At 46.9% G+C, this 20,705-nt stretch overlaps 1 protein-coding gene across 2 annotated transcripts in view; it reads left to right on the forward strand.

Annotated features, from left to right (window-relative positions):
* Positions 1 to 20,705, forward strand: part of LOC135904106 (longitudinals lacking protein, isoforms H/M/V-like) — a 55,802-nt gene that overhangs the window by 9,317 nt on the left and 25,780 nt on the right. The gene's annotated exons all lie outside the window — the stretch shown is intronic.

The following is a 20,705-nucleotide window of genomic DNA, read 5'->3' on the forward strand; positions in this document are numbered from 1 at the left end:
CCGAGTGACAGAGTTATAAACTTGATAGTTTCATCTTTTGAAAATTTTTGATTTTTGACAAATTTTAATAAAAAATTGACAATCAAAATCAAAAATTCGAGACCAACAGTCACTAGATCTTAAGTTTTTTTTAAATGCAACAAACTTCGTCAAATTTGGTGCTGTGGTTGCCGAGAGAAACGAATTCTCCTTTTACATGTATTTAGATAAGAGAACCCGAGCTAAAGCTTCCTCTCAAGGACGTAGCATGCTGGAGTACATTATGGTGCGCTGTGGATGCGATGGAAGATATTGCATTTTGCTGAAATTTTATTTCCGATTGTGTGCAGTTGATGATGTGAAGTATTCAAAATCTATTAGGAAAATAGCACTGCAGCAGTGAAGGATGGTGGGAGAGTTACGGAGGCTTGTATCCATAGCTGTTTTTCTAATGTCCTACAGTATGTGGACATCTGCCATCAGTTGTACAATGATGGACAAGATTTTGATTATTGCCACTGCCACAACTTCGCTTTCCACTTCATTCATTCCATGAAGCTCACTGTTGCCTACATTCTCAAATTTGCATGGTAATGTGTTTTGTGTGTGTCTTTGCATGTGCTTGTGTTTTCACTTGCTCTGACATCCCTCATCATTTATTACAGCTGGAGTAGCATAAGAAATCTTTCTCTAGGTTAACGTTTTCAGTTATCGTTAAACTTTCTCTTGCACACACGCATTTTGCAACATACTGGCCGGCGTACATACAGTAGTTTGCTTGTAATACATTCTTGGAGTGTGCAAGTTTTGCAGACGATGGGCAGGCTGTGTATTGTGAATAGCATGACAGTGGATGTTTAAGAGGCTATAGTCTGAGGCTGGTTGTCTGGAATCTTGCAGCACTGGCTTTGTAAGCAGTTTAGCTCAGAATAACAAAAGTGCAAAATATGAACTTGAAAACGGGGGTACCAGCGAAACACAAAGGACGCGCACACAAGGAAAAGGTGTTAGGCACGGATGGACACTCATGTCTCGTGTCTAACACCTTTTCCTTGTGTGCGCTTCCTTTGTGTTTCGCTGGTAACCCCGTTTTCAAGTTCATCATGCACCAACTGGCCCAAGAGCTTGCGCTAGTGCAAAATATATTTTTTGTCTGCCACCGTACATAATAACCGTGCATACAGTAGAACCTGTTTTCCAGCCTCCTCCACAATGCCAGCCTTGCGTGCCTCTCTCCCTGTCATGCCCTCACAGCCCTCCAAACACGAATTGGCTGCGCCCATTGCTCTATCCTGCGCCATCTCCCAAAACACGAATGGATTACGCCAACTGTGCTGAGAACGTGGCTCCCTGATTGCCCACTGGCCCCTCATTCTGCACAATTCTGTCAACAGATTACCGTATTTACTTGAATCTAATGTGTACCTTTTTTTCCGATGAAATGGGTCCAAAAATTGCATGTGCATTAGAATCGACTACAACCCTAAATCTGCGTTACCATATCGCCATTGGCATTCGAAAAATGGCCGCCTCGTACGCACTTCTAACCTAGCTGCCGTAGCTTCCTCCATGCGCATACTTCCATGTTGTACATGTAACCAGGTGCTGGTGTACCCTAATCTACCGCATGTCTTTCCGTTTTCTGCGTTTGTTCAATCAGCATGGAAGCGCTGACTGCGAAGACACGCCAAGTCCACCATGATGCTGCATTTAAAAGGAAAGTTATCTTGTGCGTGGAGACGGACGGAAATCGGGCCGCATTACGGGAGTTCAGAGTTCCCGAAACTCGCGTGCCGGACTGGTGCGAACAGAAGGAGAATATTTTTGCCAGCAAAGCAATAAGGAAGGGTTTCTGTGGACTGAAGCAGGGCTGCTTCGCCGAAATAAAAGAGCTGCTCGCGGAATACGTGGCACAGCGGCCTGTGATGACCGATCTGCTCAAAGTACGGGCGATGCAGTTAGCCCTACAGAAAGGGTCAATGTGGAGCAACTTCAAAGCGAGCAGGAGCTGCCTGTCAAATTTTATGAAAAGAAAAGGCTTTTCTCTTCGAAGGAGGACAGGGATATGCCAAAAATTGTCCGAAGAATATGAAGAGAAATTGTACTGTTTTCAGCAGTCCGTCTTAAATTGCACTATTGGCGGCGAGGAGTTACGGAGTCGCCATCTATCGGAAGCGCCTCGCTGGCGTAGTATGAGGGATCACATGACGCGCTCCTCATAGGTTTTGCTGTCGGCGCTCACTGAAAACACCACGCGCGAGCTCTTCCGGACATTTCTGTAAGTACTTTCGAAACGAGAGAAGTTTCTTACTGTCTAAATAATAATCTTGGGCAAACTGAAAGCACACAAGCGTTTACAGACGCTATCTCTTTACCGAATACGTACAGTGAACGCCACTGCGCGCGGTCGCCGCAATGGAGCCTCCCGAATAGGCTTCTTGGGTGAAAGGTAGGTAAACGCTGAGAGCAAACTATGCGAAATATGTTCTTACAGTGTTAGTATAACTAAATGGAGTGTAATAGAACGAAGCCTCAATGCAGCGATCGCGCAGATTCGCAGCGACCGACTGCGCGTCTGCATGCTTGTCCGCGCACTGTTTCACTTTCTCCGCGCGCGCGTTTTCGCACCGTGCCATGAGCTTTAGGCTGCAGAATATGACGATTTGGCAGTATACAAGCAACCATTGTTACGTGGGCGCTATCAGAGCTGCTCAAAAATAATTTCATTGTAGAGACTTCGACGCCTACGAGGACTGTGATGTGCCGTCGCGACGATTCAATCTTTTTTTCTTCTAAATTTTTGATCTTTAAATATTATTTCTCGAGTTGCGTCGCACTGCATGTTTATCGGTGCTCTCAGCGTGCAATTTCCCTCTGCTCCTTTATTGTAATCCAGTGCATTAATTCATAACACAAACATGACCATATGCCATGCTTTTTTAAAATGTGCTTCTTACCGCTGCCTTTCCACTCCACTGAACTTGCCAGTAGCTCTAGCATCGACAAGTTCATCGACCAAACCGTCATGACATTAGTCGGGCAGCGGACTCGGGCGAGCGTCTCAGTGCGCGTTTTCCGAAGATCGCAGACCCGGCGCCGTAGCAGAAATCTTCCTCGCGTCTGTGCTTGCTGCATACCCGAGTTGTAGCCGATGACTGTTTGCCGGTTTTATGTTCCGCGAGCCAAGCTTTATGCAGCTTGTCCTGCGGCTACGTGGGAATAAGGCTCACACCGGGGTCCGTTGAGTACGTCCGGCATTGCGGCACCGAGCAGTAGCCTACCATGTTGCGCGCCTTCAAAGGCAGCCACTACCTATTGTAGTGCTTTTAAGCGTTGTAAAGGAGACACTCGAAGCGGGAAAATTTCACCACTAAATGAGGACCGCAGCGTTCGATGGAATTTAAACTCGTTTTCAGCTCGCTTCGGCGCGCCGGAAGCAGCCGACGCGGCCGCGATGTTCACGTGATCCCTCCTAGCACGTCACGCCGACGGTGGCGCCAGCTTTTTCAGTAGTGGAGCTCGAGGCCAATAGAAACAACTACCACTTGGGATAGATTGGAAATGCTGATCAGGTGCCGCTCTACTTTGACATGCCTGCCACCATAACCGTTAGAAAGAAGGGGGCGAAGCAAGTGCGCGTTTTGTCTTCCGGCCACGGGAAAACACTGCAATGCTTTGTTGCACTGCGTATGGGCACAAGCTGCCCCCGTATCTTATTTTCAAACAGAAGACGCTCCCGAAAGGAATTGTGTTTCCGAGTAGCGTGATTGTGCGCGCAAATGAAAAAGGTTGGATGACCACAGACTTGGTCGGTGACTGGACTGATAACATTTGGCGGAAGAGACCTGGCGGCAGTTTGGGTCTGCGTGGGATGCTTGTGCTCAACACGTTCAGGTGCTACCTTGACCAGCGCATCAAGGACAAGCTGGCTGTATGCAACACTTACCTTATCGTGATACCCGGCGGCATGACATCGCAGCTCCAGCCGCTCAATGTTTGTTTGAACAAGCCAGTGAAAGATAGAATTCGGGCGCTCTATGCCGAATGGCTTGTCAGTAGCTGCCACGAATTCACGCCTGCCAATAAAATGAAGCGTGCCTCGCTGCAGGACTTTGCTGGATGAGTGAAAGATGCATGGTGCACGATCCCGTCTGCCATGGTCAACAAGGCCTTTAAGAAGTGCGGGATTTCAAATGCCATGGATGGCACCGAGGATGAAATGCTTTCGTCTGTTGATAGCGACGACTAGTGATGTCTATTGCCCCATACTACTCGTACGGGCGTAGTGAAAATCTTGGCGGCGAGGTGCGCTGCTTCCATTTGTGTTTTTATTCATCGCAACTTTAGTGTATTGTGAATAAATCTGTTTTTTCCAAACGAGAGAAAATAGTATTTCTATACGAAAGCACGAGGTGCGCAGTATTGTACTCTTTCTTTCTTTTTGGTCATAGAAAACGGGTGTGCATTACGATTGAGGTTTTAATTTTCTAAATTTTTTAGTCACGGAAAATGGGTGCGCATTACAATCGAGGGTGCATTACGAAACGACGGAACACACCCAGCGGGTAGTGGCCGACCAAAGAATGCTTTATTGCTTGGTGTTACTAGCTTTATAACGAAACAGAAAACTGTCACATGACTGGACATGATAAGCAAGAGTGTGACACCTGTAATCCATCTTGCTTATGCTATACATCAGCACGCAGGCTTGATAACGTTACATCACGCATGCTTGATAACACTACATCCCGTCCTCCTAAGCTGGAGTGAGTGAGACAATCTGGTGGCTCCCGTGAGCGAGTCGAACGATGTGGTGGCTGTTGGTCTTTGGCTTGAGAGCCGACTTGCCGTGTGTGCGTACCTTGATGAGCTGCTGCCTGCTCGGCGTTACACTGAGCTTCGTCGCCGGTCCGGACTTCGCTTGGCTTGCTAGGTGACGACCCTGTACCGAGCCGTGGCCGGAGTCGGTCTACGTGGCACTGCTGTGGTTCCTCCGGTGTTTCCAGTGTAACCATGCGTGCTCCCGTTGTGGACACTACTGTTGCCGGCATCCACTTCCGAGCAGATTGAAACTGCCGTGACCATACTTGCCTGCCAGGTTGATACCGTGTTGGTGCTTTTTCTGCTCCTAGAACAGGTTCGCCGGAACCATCATTTCCTGTTACCTTTTTGTCTGTAAGGGAAGCTGTCAGCCTGGTTCGGGGACAGAAGCCCAACAGCAGTTCTGCGGGCGATTTTCCTCCTTCTAGTGGTGTTGTTTTGTAACGAAATAAAAACTTGATTAGTCGCTCCTGCAATGTACCTGCTGGATTTTTTTGAAGCCCTTTCTTTACTGTCCATACAGCCCGTTCCACCACCCCATTTGACTGAGGATGGTATGGGGCTGTTCTGATGTGTTTCACTTGGCTTTCCTGCACGAAACTGGACATAGTGGCACTTGCAAACTGTGGTCCGTTATCACATACTAAGCCATAGGGCAGGCCAAAACGAGTGAAAATACCTTGAAGTACTTGAATGGTTATCTCCGCTGTGGCGGTCTTCAAACCTATGGCCTCAACCCACTTTGTCTCGGCATCCACCAACACAAAAACTTGGCAGCCACTGATGGGGCCCGCGAAGTCTGTATGCAACCTGTACCATGGTATGTTGCTCGCCAGCCATGGAGACAAAACTTCAGCAGCCGGCATGGGCCAACATTGTATACAGTGAGGGCAACTTTTAACCAACACTTCAATGTCCCTATCTAGTCCAGGATACCAAAAAAACGCTCGTGCTCTGCGCTACATGGCACTGATACTGGGGCGACTTTCGTGCAGTTCTTTTAGCATGCATTGTCGCGCCACCTCTGGCAGCACTACTCGATGGCCCCAGTAAAGCAGATCGTGACAGGCCGTGAGCTCGTCACGGCGAGAAAAGTATGGAATCGGGTGTTGCTGTGCTGCCGATAACTGTCGCGGCCAGCCGTGTATGATCCACCCCCTGACCTGATGCAGCGTATCGTCCGATCGGCTCAAGTCCGCTAATTACTGAGCAGAAAGGGTCGTGGAATTTAGGCCCCGCGTATAAAGCACGTATTCCATGGGTTCTTACCCTCCTCAGCCACCTAAGCACGGCAGTGGTAGGCGACTGAGAGCATCTGTGTTAGCATTTAGCTGTCCTTGGCGGTACTCGAGGTCATAATGGTAAGCCGGCAGTAGCAATGTCCACCGTTGAATTCTTGCTGTGGTCATGTGCAGAATTGGCCTCTTCGGGTGAAACAGTCCTGTCAGTGGCTTGTGATCCGTCACCAGAGTAAAATGCTTTGCCAACAAGTGGTCTCTAAACTTAGTGACGCTGAACACCAAGGCCAACGCTTCTTTCTCCAATTGCGAATAATTCCACTCAGCAGGTGTCAGTCCTCTCGAACGGAACGATATGGGATAGTCTGTGTTTCCAATTCGGTGTGACAGCACTGCGCCAACTCCAACTGGCGAGGCATCGCATTCAAGATGCATTGGCTTTTCAGGGTCGTAGTGCACGAGTAGTTCCGCTGCCACCATAGCGTGCTTGGCTGCGTGGAAGGCTTTCTCGTGTTCGGCTTTCCATTGCCATCGTACTCCTTTAGCCAGCAGCCTATAGAATGGAACTAAGGTGGTTGCAAGGTTAGGCAAAAACTTGGCGTAATGAGTGAGCAATCCAAAAAGGATTTTAGCTGGCTCACCGTCTTTGTTCTTGGTGCGTCAGTGATGGCTTCCATATTCTCAGGGGGGTATAGCCCAGTTGCGTCAATCTTGTGGCCCAAGAATGAAACTTGCTTCTTGCAGAACCTGCATTTGTCACGGTTCAACTTGAGTCCATTGTCACGCAGCCGCTCGAGGACTTGCCGGAGAGTCGAGTTATCGTTCTGCTTTTTGGCTATAATGATGTCATCCAAGTACACCTTGACGCGAGGGAGTCCTTGCAGAGCGGATTCGAAGTGGTGCTGGAACAAAGCCGGAGTCGATGCAATGCCGAACGTGAGGCGGTTGTATGCAAACAACCCTTTACGTGTGTTTAACACGGCCATCTCTCGTGCCTCGTCGTCCAGTGGAAGTTGATTATACGCATGCCACAAATCCAAAGTGGTGAACAACTGCTCCCTGTACAAAGATGCCAAGATGTCTTCATGTCGACATGTCGGCAATAGGTACTGTTCCAGATGTTTCTCCTGATTCATGGTTAGCTTGAAGTCGCCGCAGAATCTAATATCACCGTTTCGCTTCACTCGGAAACTCTCACTGGTGAAAGCACTCCCTCCTGTACTTGGCAGTCGATTTCTGCAGACACCTTTTCCCGAAGCGCGTACGGCACTGGGCGAGCCTTGGGAAAGCATGGTACAGCGGCCTCCTTTTTGTGTAGTTTCACGGGCGGCCCCTTGCAACACCCCAACTTCTCCTAGAAAATTTCTGGAAATTTAGCCAATTTTTCGCTGTCGCTGCATTGCAGTGAACCACATTTACGCTCTGTGGCGCGCATTCTTCCAGTAGCGCCATGCCAGCGTTCCAGAAGGCTTAGATGGTGTCCTGGCCACACAACAGAGGCCCGTTGCAATCCACTACCACCAGCGAGCTGCCCACTTGCGTGTTATCGCATTCGACTTTCATGGCCACTTGGCCAAGGACCGGCAGAGGCCCCAGGAAGCATGTCAGGTGCAGTGAAGTCTTCTCCAGTGTCGGCCACCATTTGCGATGGTTTTCGAATACCATCCTTGGAATTACACTGATAGTGGACCCTGCACCCACCAGCATGTGCTGTTTCCAGCCTTCCCAGATGAAATCCTTTGAATGGTTGTGCGGACTTGTTATTACTGTAGCTGTGATCCACCAATGTGTAGAGCATTTATTCTCCACTTTCGTCACTGCCGTCTAGCTCCTTCATAGCGTACGTTCCTGAGGGGTTAGCGCGACCACTGGAGCACATCCTTGACAGTTGTCCCTTCCTGCCGCACTTGTAGCATGTCGCTTTCTTGTGTCTGCACACTTCCGAATCATGGTTCGAGCCACACCTCCAGCATTGAGTGCCTTGTTCATGGATCCATGCCTCCGTCCGGACTTCTGTGGATTGATCCCGTGCTTCTGTATGAAATTGGCAGCGTTGTTGTCGTTGAAGCTTCTCACTTGCATTGCCCAGACATTTGTTTCTGCAGTTTCCACTGCTAGAGGAAAAGATTCTGCATTCAGCAAGCTCAACTTCTTTTGCGACATGCGTCGTCGAGCTTGTTCATCACAGATTCCGCAGACAATCCGATCCCGCAACATGCCATCCAAAAACTTATCGAAGCTGCAATCTTTTGCAAGACGTCTCAGGTCGGTTATATAGTTCCATACCTTTTCGCCTTCTGCTTGGTTCTGCATGAAAAAAGTGTAGCTCGCTGCTATCTCATTGACTTGGGGATCAAAGTGGTTGTCCAGGTGCTGTACGACGGCCTCCTAGCTCAGATGGTTCACTGATTCTGACTGGCACTGGCCTTGAAGTGCGCGAACCACGTTGTCACTTAGTGCTGACACAAGAAGTGCACGCTGTTTCCCTGGATCTGTGATGCTGTGGCCCTCAAAGAAGGCCTCCAAACGGACCCGGTAAGTGTTCCAGCTGCTGGCTGTGTCGTCAAACTCAGGTGGCCTGGCTGTCATCGTGCAGCTGGTCCCATCCCACCCTCGTCATCACTGAAACGTCGGAACGTAGCCGGCGGGTAGCGGCAGACCAAAGAATGCTTTATTGCTTGGTGTTACTAGCTTTACTAGCTTTGCTCTGTTGATAGCGATAAGGAGGTGTCTGATAGTGATGACGAGTGATGTTTATTGCCCCACATGACTCGTACCGGCGCATTGAAAATCTTGGCGGCAAGGTACGCCGCTTCCATTTGTGTTTTTATTCATTGCAACTTTAGCGTATTGGGAATAAATCGTTCTTTTCCAAATGAGAGAAAATAGTATTTCTATATGAAAGCACGAGGTGCGCGGTATTGTACTCTTTCTTTTTTTTTGGTCACGGAAAATGGGTGCGCTTTACAATCAAGGGCACGTTAGAAACGAGTAAATATGGTAAGTCACTCATGCTTGTCTTTGTTGGTTGTGTCGAAGTTGTTCCTGGCCACGTGGTTTCTCTGCCTCGTTTGACTCGCTGCTGAGACTGGAGATGGCTGACGCACCCGGTGATTCACCGGCAGTGCGTTACCTTGCCAGTGAAAATAAAGCACATTGCTACAGATTTGGAAATGAAGAGCAGTATCGCGAAGGACTACAAATACAGTAAAAAGGCACGTGACTTGACGAAGAAGTACGGGCTATCGCAACTGACAGTGTCGACAATAATCCGCTCGGCAGAGAAGTTTGACAAAGAAAACTGCTTGGTAGACAACGGGCGCACATGCGTTTGACCAGGTGCATATAAGGAGGTGGAAGAGGCCCTCTACGAGTGTTTTCTATGCCCATGCCATGAACTTGCCCATCATCGTGCCAATTCTGGCCACAAAGGTGGAGCAGTTTGCCCTACTCATCAACAATGTGGACTTTCAGTCATGTTGCACTTGGACACAGTGCTTCAAAGAGAGGCACGGCATTGTTTATAAAGATGTCACCAGTGAGAGAGCTTCGCTTGTTGTGGATGCGAAGCAGAAGTGAAGGGAGGAAACACTGACCCGCATCCCCGACAACTATGTTGACCAATATATATAATGGGGACGAAACAGGACTGTTCCTCCAGATGTTGCCGTCCAAGACGCATGCACTCAGAGGAGACACGTGCAAGGGCGGCAAAAACAGCAAGCTGCACCTCTGTATTTTTGTGCGCCAACTTGGACAGGAGTGACAAGAGCCCTGCATTTGTCATTTGGAAATAAAAAAATCCCGTCAGCTACTCCGGTGCTGCCAGGATACCAGTATGTTTTTGTGAGTGGCTCTTGGAGTTGACTCAATAAATTGATCGGTGTAAGAGGAAGGTGGCACTCATCCTAGATAATTGTAGCGCTCACCACTCCATGCCTAAACTCTCATGCGTGGAAGTTTATTTCCTGCTGCCAAACACAACAATGGCAGGCTTGCATACCATGGATGCTGGTGTGATTGCCATTTTTAAGGTGGTGTATCATCACTGTGTTCTGAACAAGTTAGCCTTGTTGATGGACGCAGCCACGTAGACGAGCAGGGAGCAACAAAACTTGAAGATCAGTCTATTCATGGCCATGTAGTTTATCTTTGGTGCGCTTCTGCGGTGCGGAACTGCTTTAGGAAAGCGTACTTTGTCCTAGGCAGCAGTGAGTAATCCAAAGCCTGCGAAGCTCCCATTGACAAGGTGATGCCTGAACTTTGGTTTGCAGTCGACAAGGATTCTTCAGGACTTGGAAGGGTTTTTACATGCAGACGACACATTAGAAACATCAGTACATCTAATCTATGAGGCGATTGTTGTGAATGCGCTTGCCAACTGTGACCCCTCTTTGCAGTTATAACAGTGCCATTCTTGAACGCCTAGAGCTGCGGCTTGTTACGTAGGATCGGGGCACGCAGGAAGCAGAGTTAAATAGTTAAACAAGCCGAGCCAGATGAAAGAAAGTGGTGGAGAGGGGCACTGGCCTCCCCGCCATTATAGTTTTCCCATAATAGCTGTGCCATCCCCCTATTTTGCTTCTTTTCATGCAACCCAGTTATAACAGTTATCGGTTATAACAATGGAATTTTCGTGGCTCTTGAATATTGTTGTAAGTGGGTTCCACTGTACAAGCAGTGATGCACCCATTTCTTTCCTGCAAGAGATATGCACTTGCATGCATGCATGCAGAGAAGCGGCAGAGTTCACATCGCCGTAGTTGTCAATGAAAATCATACATTAATGAAAGCAATGCCGGAACACGTGCCTGTTTGTGCCATTATTTGGCACCTTCGTTGTAATCATGTATAACCAACTCGCCCACCAGCACCTACCTGCTCAGTGCCTTTAAAGCTTTTATTCTTGCATTTACCCATGCACATAACACTGCGTTGGCATTGTTGCCATCAACAATCACCCCAACAGTGACCACGATTTTGTCCACAGTTGTTGCAAAAAACAGTAGTTTAATTTTACTCGGTGTGTGCGTCGGCTGTGCCGGTTCAGAACCACAAGGTCTCCTTCCACAATCATGTTGATAGTGGCTGCAATTTTGTCCGCAGCGGTTGCAGCAAACATTTGTTTCATTTTGACTCGGTGAAAAGCTGTCGAGGATGAAGAGCCCCAGCAACACTACGACGGATGGACCATCTGTTGGCAACCAGCTCATTGGCGAAAAAATAATAGGGATGTGTGCATGGTAGTGAAAAGCCTGTCTGATAAAAGCATGTGCCTCAGCTGCGCTGCAAATTAAGTCACGAAGCCTTCTTTGCTGCGAGAGCCAATCAGTGTTGATATGACGAGAATTGCAGCTTCTGCACTGCTCTCATGCAATACAGTAACAGGATTTGCTCATTCATTCAGTAAGTAAAAGCGTGTTAACGTAGTGAGCATTTCTTTATATTTTTCTTGATACCCTCGATTATCTGACATTTCGTAATTCGAATGTTATTTTTCAGTCTTGTGAAACCCGAATTAATGGGGTTTTGCTGTTGTATAGTAGTAGCTGATTGTTTATTTTAAATAAGCAGGCCATGCAAGAAGGGCTTCCATGCCACATGATGGACACTCTACTTGAATGTGACAGAGACTTGTCCCGAAAGTTCACACACCTCAAATAGTTGGCAAAGGTTCAATTGAATTGAACTTTATTAGACAAAGTGTAGTCGTACAGAAAAACATGTTTATAAACATGTGGATCTGTAGCATCATGCTAGTATGGATCCATGCAACAATTATATGTATAAACTTGTAGGCAGGAAACACATACATGTATCAGTTTAACAGCATACATTGAAACCTCATTAAACCATTGTTGGCCGGAGCTTGGAAAAAGTATATACTAAACGGTAGTACTGCTTAACCAAAATAGCTTGAGATTGCCCACTTACCTGTCAAAAAAGGAACTCAGAGAGAGTGCGATGAAAGGTGAAAAAACATGCAGTATTTATTCACTTTATGCAACAAAAGTCTTATTTTCTTTTGATGCCGCAGCGGTCTACCAGTGATGATAGCAGCCTCAAACTCACTTAAGCTGCGAGCCAGCTTTTACTTCAGCCCCCTCCTCTCAGCAAACACCCTCATGAGGCTGACATAATGTACAGCTTTTGCCACTGTTGGGCTTGAATCGCCCGTGCTGTCGCTTTTCGTTTTGTCATCACTGTCATTAGGGGACACTTTGGCAACAACAGAGGCAATGATGGCTTGAGACATGTCCTGAGAAGTCTGAAGCAGTCTTTGTCTCTGAAGTCGGTGAAGCAAATACCTTCGGTAACACCCTGCTGATCCAGCACTTAAGCGAGCAGGCTTTCACAAGCTTGGTCAGAAGTTGTCAGAAGACTAGTCGATGGTGTCAGAAGTCTGGTTGATGGTGTCGCTAGCATCCTCTGCATCACCTGCACACACCGTGAAGCCAGCACGCTTGAAACAGTTCTGCACTGTCAATTTAACTCGCTGCCATTATTCCAGCAGGTGAATTGTGCCCAGAAAGTTAATTAAAAAAAACTTTGCAACACTCGTGCCACACTCCAGGGCGGGAAGAATTCTGCGCAGCAGGTTTTTTTTGTACAGTGTTTCGCTGCCCGAATGACGACTTGGTCCGAGGGCTGGGCAGTCGTTGTGGCATTAGGAGGCAGAAACGCCAACTTCACAGCTGCAAGGCTATCCAGCACGACGTGCGCCGACGCATTATCTAGGATAACTGCAACTCTTCTGTTCTTTGCCGCAAAACGGTGGTCCATGAGGCATGTGTACTCCTAAAAACATCTTGCAGTCATCCACACTTTGTATTGCTGCAGTAGACGTCTCCGAACAGCAGTTGGGCGCCTTCGAAACATCTTGACTTGGCCGACTTCCCAATCACGAGAAGTGGAAGCTTTTCAATTCCTGACATGTTCACTCTGAACGCAGCTGAAATACTGTCCTTGGCATGCTTGCCGCTGGTGTCTCACCTTTGAACGCAAGCATTCTGTCTGGTAGCAGCTTAAAGAACAGCGCAAACTCATCCATGTTGAAGTTAGCATTCTACTCTTCCTGGTATGCAATCACAAGCGCCTTTAAGAAACGTACATAGCACTGCCGCCTGTAATGTCATGGCTACCGTGACCCATTTTTGGTTGTTGTAGTCACTTCTGGTGCAAAGAAGCGTGGTCTTTGAAATTCGCTGTATTAGTAACCGTTGCTGTGGGTGGGATTAGGGCACCACCTATCGCTTTCGTCTAACGAATGACACAAAAAGCATAGCCTTTAAGATTGATTAATTCCTGTTACTCAGAGAGTGCTACTGTATGCTGCCTGTAGAGAAACTCCTATGGGGCTCTTCAATTATCAATCCCGGACTGCCCGAGGCATTGATTTCAGCCAATGAGTGTTGCGTATGAATCACTGTGGGCATTCCTGAACAGCCCAGGATGACAAGTCAAAGAGGCCCACTGGCCATATGTCGGCTATGATATGCTTTCAGCTCCTGGATTTGCTTCCAGAACTTGCAAGGCACAAAAGTATAACCTTCAAGATCAAGCATTTGGGGCTGTTGCTTCGAGGGAGTTGTCAGAGGAAGCGTAATTTGCACACTATCCATGGCAATTACCGTGGCCAGAAAGTAGCGAAGTAACCAACCACAATTTTCGGTTGCCAGGAGCCTCTAAAAGTATCCAATTTGTAGAATAGTCGCCACACCTGGCAACCCTGGCATCCCTGGGCATGGTGCCGAAAGAACAAAGAAACAAGCACCCTCCGTGTTTGTGCTTGGAGGCCTTTCTTCTCATCTGTGAGGCTTGTTCTGCTGGGCCGCCCGATGGGGACAACGTACCACTGTGATTGCATGACGGAAAGTGGAAACTCTACATGTTACTTGGTACATATGCAGTAAGCTGGTACAGTTTATGCGGATGCAAAATGCAATATGTTGAACGGCCACTGAGTCAGGGGTTTGACTTTGCTACTTTTAAAATGAAACTACTGTTTAAGCAGGTAAGGTTTAACGAGGTTTTATTGCATTACGTTAGCATTCAAAACAAGGGATTAACACAACTAATACATTTGTACATCAGTTTAACAGCAGATCAGATTAGCATACAGAGCATAAGAAATTCTTTACAGTAACGTTTAAGTAACAAGAAAAGCTCTGTGTTGTTTTATGTGAACTGGAAGATTGTTCCATAAAGAAGTGCCGACACTAGAAAGCAATGAAGAGAGTAAAAATGTATTTGCAGAACATGATGGCTAAAGAATGTCTTAATCGGCTGGATCTTATGTCCATTCACTGTGTGCGGGCTAGCATCCACGAAGTTATCTCCATTTTTATGGAGAAGCCCTGGTGCATGAAAATCGCAGCATGAAGCAAATATTTGAAACTGGGATGAAACGACATCTTCAAAAAGAAAAACTGTATTTAAGGCAGTGCTATTATTACTGTCATAATGTCGATAACACATAGGTAGGAGATTGCTTCGCGTTGTAGAATCATCACGCCGTCCTCTCATTGAATAATTTTATGCCTCCTAAATCTCCTAGCATATACACTTTGCCAACCTATCGGACATTTTGCACTTGTCTGGTGTGTTAGAGACGTATCTATTGACAGAAAGATGAACCACAGTTGCAAATAATTTTTAACCAAAATACATGTTTGATGCTCATTCACAAATTTACTTGCCTGTATATAATCAGTTAGACACCATTTATATCATAATATATACAAGCACATCAAACATACAAGAGGAAGCAAGCAGAAAGCGTTCGTTAATGACTATGGGCACCCTGCAATGGTCAGGCGGCGCAGCGATCGGCTCAGCCGTCAGCGCCACCGTGTCAGTTGCGCGAAACAGTGAGGCGGCCACTGCTACGGAGGCATGCTTTTGCGGCGCTCGTTTGAAGCCTGTCGGACGTTCTAAGTTGTGGTTTTAAGGCAATTGAAAACATCGAGGCCTATTTTGGACTACCGACGTTTGAGAATTAAAGGACGTCAAATTTACGACTGCAACTATGTATATCAAGTCAAAGAAGTAAACAGAACGGACATCACAGTGAGGCGCTTAAATTAAATCATGGTGTTTTAGGTGCCAAAACCACGATATGATTAGGAGGCACGCCGTAGTGGGGGACTCCGGAATAATTTGGACCACCTGGGGTTATTTAACGTAGACCTAAATCAAATTACAAGGGCGTTTTGGTATTTAGAACCCATCGAAATTCGGCCGCCGTGGCCGGGATTTAATCCCGCGACCTCGTGCTTAGCAGCCCACTTAGCAACCACTGCAGGTCGCGAAGTATTTGTCACAACAAAACAAGCATACTTATGTCGAACTCAAAGTGAGTTAACAAATCATGATTTTATGCCACTTAAATGAGCAAATACGGCCGTGGAAGTCTTTGAACTGTTATTTGTTGCTTGATTACTTGGAGCGTACCTTGCACCTCACAACTGTAGAGGTTTTTGCGAATTGGCAGGCAAGTGCTTTTTTCTCCGTTGACAAAGTGCCTGGAGCATATTGTGGTATTGCCGCTCGGGCTCGAATGTGAGAGGGCATTACCGCTGAAGCATCATAGAGGACAATCAGCTGAGACTAAACAACGTGAAGACTGAACAAATATGCACTAGCGTGTGCGAGAGAAATGCTAATTTTCAAATATTCGACGTGTGCTGCAGTGTAATCCAAATTTAGTTCTGTTGTTCTAAGCGCGAGAAAATACCGGCACGAATGAGCTTGGTTGCAGCATTCGTGTCTTGATCTTGACGCAGGAAGAAACACAGCGCATACAAAGCTCCAGCATGGAGCGCTTATGAAGCTAGATTTGACACGTAAAAACCACTGCGCGTTTGTTTTGGAGCCAGACGAGCTAAACAACTATCTAAAGTGATTTACTACAGCGGGAATCAGTTCACACATTTTTGTGCCAGCTGATGCTTTATTGTGTGTTTTTACCAATGCCGCTGCTGGATCTTAATTTATTTTATTTTTCTTGTTTTTGCATTTGCGTCTTAGTTTGTTTAACAGAATTAAAAAAAAACGACACGAACCACGACGATCCACTGCAACCGCCGGGTTGCTTTGTGGGCTCACAGTACGTCTCCGCGCACGGCGTCGCCAAGTGGCCCCCGAGAAGTGAAGCCTCACGACGCGGCACGACGGCGCACGGCGATAGACCCACCGCAGGTTCGAGCACCGAGCCGAAAGACCTGGACGGCTCTGGCCGTACGCATGGGCGCTCTCCCAGGAACACACGGCGTCCAGGACAGTTAAGGCGTTTATTGATCCCCAATGGCCAACATGTGCCAGACTGCACCCAAACACACGGAGTACACTCGGCGCCCGCGGTTCCCGATGGCGAGGAAGGCGGGGTACACGCCGCGTCGAACAATGGTTTACGCGCGCGGGCCGAAATGCGTTCGCAAACGCTACCTAGCGCTTCCCGTCACCGACAATGGTCTGCGACGGTTCGGACACGCAAAATGTGACGCACTGAGCACCTGCGACTACCGCAAGGGCGGAACGCAAAGCCACTCAGCAAGCCACACTTACGCAAGCTGACAAAGCACGTGAACGTCCCCAGGCCGGGGCGTTGGGGGACGCAAATAGCTGGTCGCTCACGTACCTTGCAGCTTGCCTCTCGTGACCGGCGCTCGCCCCTGTCGCAGCCCGACTCCCCCGCGCACGGCGATCGTCCCCAGTCGGGGCTTCTTCCCTACGTCACGCCCCACGACCCAATCGCAGGGCCGCGTAGCATGACGTCACGGGACGCGGCCGCGGCGCCCGGGGAAAACGGCGCGCGGTCGAGGGGTAGGCATTTGGGAGAGGTTTTCCTCGCAATGGCGAATAAGTCCGGAGCCTTAGGCACAGCAGCGACTGCGCCCCGGTAGACCGAAGGACTCCCACAGCTTCTCCCAGTTTTGAAGGGAAGCGGTACAATTTGATAGCGATCGACATTTCCTTCGAGGTGGTGACAATCCTTAACGCAGCAGTATCTGCGCTTGTTCTTTTTGTTCACACTTCTCATGAAGGAGCTGCCAAGAGGCCGCGGTGAATTCATTAGAAAATTGGAAAAGCAGGCTTTCAGGCGGGCCTGAGCGTTCTACGGACAATGGCGAAATGACGGTGAGGGCCTACCCGCAGGTGCTCACCGCCGCTGCTAGGTGGCGCGACATGTACAGGCCAAACTTCATTGCAGGGTGCCCATAGCAAATGTATAGTTTCAGTATGAGGCGTACAGGACATTATGCCACCCCAAACACATAACTTCATTAAAATTAGAACGTGAGAGACAGGGACAAACAAAGAGAGACGCACACAGTGCTGACTTCTAACAACAAAAGATGTTGTTGGAAGTCAGCACTGTATGCGTGTCCTTCTTTGTTCGTCCGTCTCTTTCATTGTGCTTGTTTTAAACATGAACTACCAACATGCCCAAGTCTCTACCCTACATAGCTTGAATTACTTTGGTGTTAGATGGGCAAATGAATGAACTTGAAATTCAGTCAGAGAGGTCTTGTTCTATGTGTGGGATGCTCAAATATGTTTTTGTAATGAATGAATGAATGAATGAATGAATGAATGAATGAATGTGTTGTGGAAAATCATTTGTTCAGACCACTAGAGGCTTCGGCCCCCTCTGAAAAAAAATATATACCTTGGCTGCATGCCTGGTACACACCTCTATGAAAGTCACACAAGCACAGGCTGGAATTCATTTTTTGACTTGCAGTTGAAAGGACTTGAGATTGCCTGTAAATGAATTGCAATTTGCAGTGAGTAGAACTTAATAGCTATACTCTCAGTAGTTCCTTGTAGCACTGTGGAAGCTGTGGGTCTCCTTAGCCAATAATGTCACATAGTAGTGAGGGTGAATAATACAGCAACAAAACTGTAAATGATGAAACTAATTTTCATTGGGCAAACTTGTGCCCACGAAAGAAAGTTACACTCGGAGCACAGCGATAGTAGTGAACACGATCGGTCATAAGCGAAGTCTGATCTTTGGGTCAAGCACGTTGGATGAGTCATCGAAGGTTACAGGGTAATCGCTGGAACCCACATGTCTTCTAGAAAGCACTACACAATTCACGTCGCTCATACAATCAGATTACACAAGCTTTGGTGACAACAGATAAGGGACAGAACGATCGATAACATTCGAGAAACTTTCGATACATACAGGTGCGTCCTGCGCTAAGTGATAATGTTTAATATTTGTTATCCAGTGAAAAGCAGTCACCTGAAAAAGATAAACAAGTACACATGTCGATATGAAGGGTGAAAGCCCTACAAGGCGTGTTCATGCATGTTGTGCTGTCTGCTGAGCATCCGATTGCTGTCCTGTCGATACATGCTCCTGTGGTGCGTTAATGCGAGGAATTGGTCGGTGCTACAAATGTTTGGGTGCTGTAACCATAAGCCGCATTTATTTGAACACAACAGAGGGGGCTTTACTTCATCTATACACTTTCTGAGCAGTTTCTTGCAGCCCCTTAAAGGGGCAACTACCTCTGTAATTATGTTCACCCGCAATGTGTCATCTGCTCAGCATCTAGTTGGCATTTGGTCGCACTGCCACCATGCACTGTACTAGAGCAGAGTAGTAATTTTGATAATACAGTGAAACATTTGACTTTTAGAGCATTCCGCATCGTCAGTGCATCACCAGCGCATAAGCTGAGGCACCATCTGCTAAGTTGAAATCAAATTAATTTTACGGCTTGGTGCCGCCACTGTTGGCCTGGCAAGATTAAAAAGAAAGAAGAAAGAAGACTGATCTCAAATAATGATGACAAAACATACCTAATGCTCAGGGCTCAGCGTGAGATGAGACTAATGATGACTGATTTTATCATTTATTTTTTGCTGTCAGTACGGAGAGCTAGTAACAAGTAATCATTTGGATTGAATCGGGAGGATTGAAGCACTAATTCGGATTGAAGTGCTGCCATGTTGCCATGTAATGACAATTACCAGTTGTAACCACCACAGTAATACATGGTATACAATGCACATGTGCAGAGGGCCTAATGTATCATGTATTGCTGTATCATATCATGTACCAAGCAAAGCTAAAGCTCTAATCCCACCAATAGTTAGACAGCTACATCCAGAACTATATTCTGCTGTGCAAGGCTATTGCCGGTGCACACCCTGTACCTTTGGTAATGCTCCAAGTTACTTGTGAGATAGAGCATAGGCTTGTAGGTCGATTGCATGCTTGAGTACACGAATTTGATGTTAATTACACAAAATGGTTGTCTATTGTGGGATTTCACTTGAAAGTCACTCACTCAATAGGTAACATCTGCTTACCTAAAAACATTTCTTTTTAGCATGATGTTTAAAAATAAATTACTTTTTCAGTTTATTGTATATAACTTATAAATTTTAAAACAACATACCTTGGTATTTATGTATTATTTATTGGAGAAGGGCCCATTGGAAAAGGCTGAGGAACTCGGATAAATAGAGCTACAATAGAATGTCAATATAGTGAACCAGCCTGGACTGATCAAAATCTTTACTATGGTGGCAGTTTTAAAACGACAGCGTTAAGGGCCCTGTGTCACAGAAAATCTGGTGTCAGCATCCAGCGTCCAGCATTCCATTGTCAGATGACACTTTGGCAAAAAGAATTTCAAACTATGCATACCCAACCAGACAGGCTTTCCATGTGGTGCAAGGAAGTTGCTGAACTAATTGAATTTCTTAATGTAAAATATGTTGAAAAATTGTAAAGTACGACTTACACGCAACCTACAGACATGATAGCATTGGTCTGTAATTTGAATATACGAGCAAACATAATTCTGTTACAGGAAAACTTAAAAAAAAAAAAACACACACACACACACAAACCTTGTTTTCAGCACTTTTACCATTCATAAAGCGGCTATGGGCCCCAGATTTGCACACACCAGTGCGCTCAAATCTCAAAGGCTATAAAGCGGCATGCCCGGTTCCTTGCAATAACTCCAGATGGGGCTCGCCTCCGATGCAACGCGGCCCACTTAAGAGGCCGCATTTCTACCCAAAAGCTCCCCTTCATGCGTAGTGATCACCGCCAGCATTTCCCAGGAAACATTACGGTTACATAAGCTGCAGTTGCTGGGAAGCGTGAGGTGCACTCGGGGATCTTTGAATGCTATCGTGCTCCACTCTTAGATACGAAGCTTAAGCGTCCTCCAAATTTTTACTGTAAGCGGAGTTACTCCGAACATTTGGTTCTCCAAACAGGTGCTTTTAACATACACAGCTGTTTTCTAGCTCTTCAAAATTGGGCAAAAATCTAGAAGTGCCAATTACATTGTAGTAAGGAAGCTGCTCATGCAGTTCTGTCATGCCACACCAGTGCTTCAGTAGAAACTTCAGCAGTGCAGAAGAGTCCTGTATTGGACCAGTTAATGCTTTGCCAAATCAGCAAAGAACAGCACAACAGACAGGCTCTCTAATCCTTGTTCCATCTTTTCTGCAGTCCATTCATGATTCTGCAATAGCGTGAATATGAAGTATAGATGGTTACACTATGTCTCTCTCATGCAAAGATTAGCCAAGAGTTTGTTGCAAACATAACGGTGTGTTGGTAGGTTATGTGCATTACTGAGATTTTAGCCTGGTGACTGCTGTGAGAGGGGATGTTTTGTGATA

This window comes from Dermacentor albipictus, chromosome 1, assembly GCF_038994185.2.
Source record: "Dermacentor albipictus isolate Rhodes 1998 colony chromosome 1, USDA_Dalb.pri_finalv2, whole genome shotgun sequence".
Classification (NCBI taxonomy): domain Eukaryota; kingdom Metazoa; phylum Arthropoda; class Arachnida; order Ixodida; family Ixodidae; genus Dermacentor; species Dermacentor albipictus.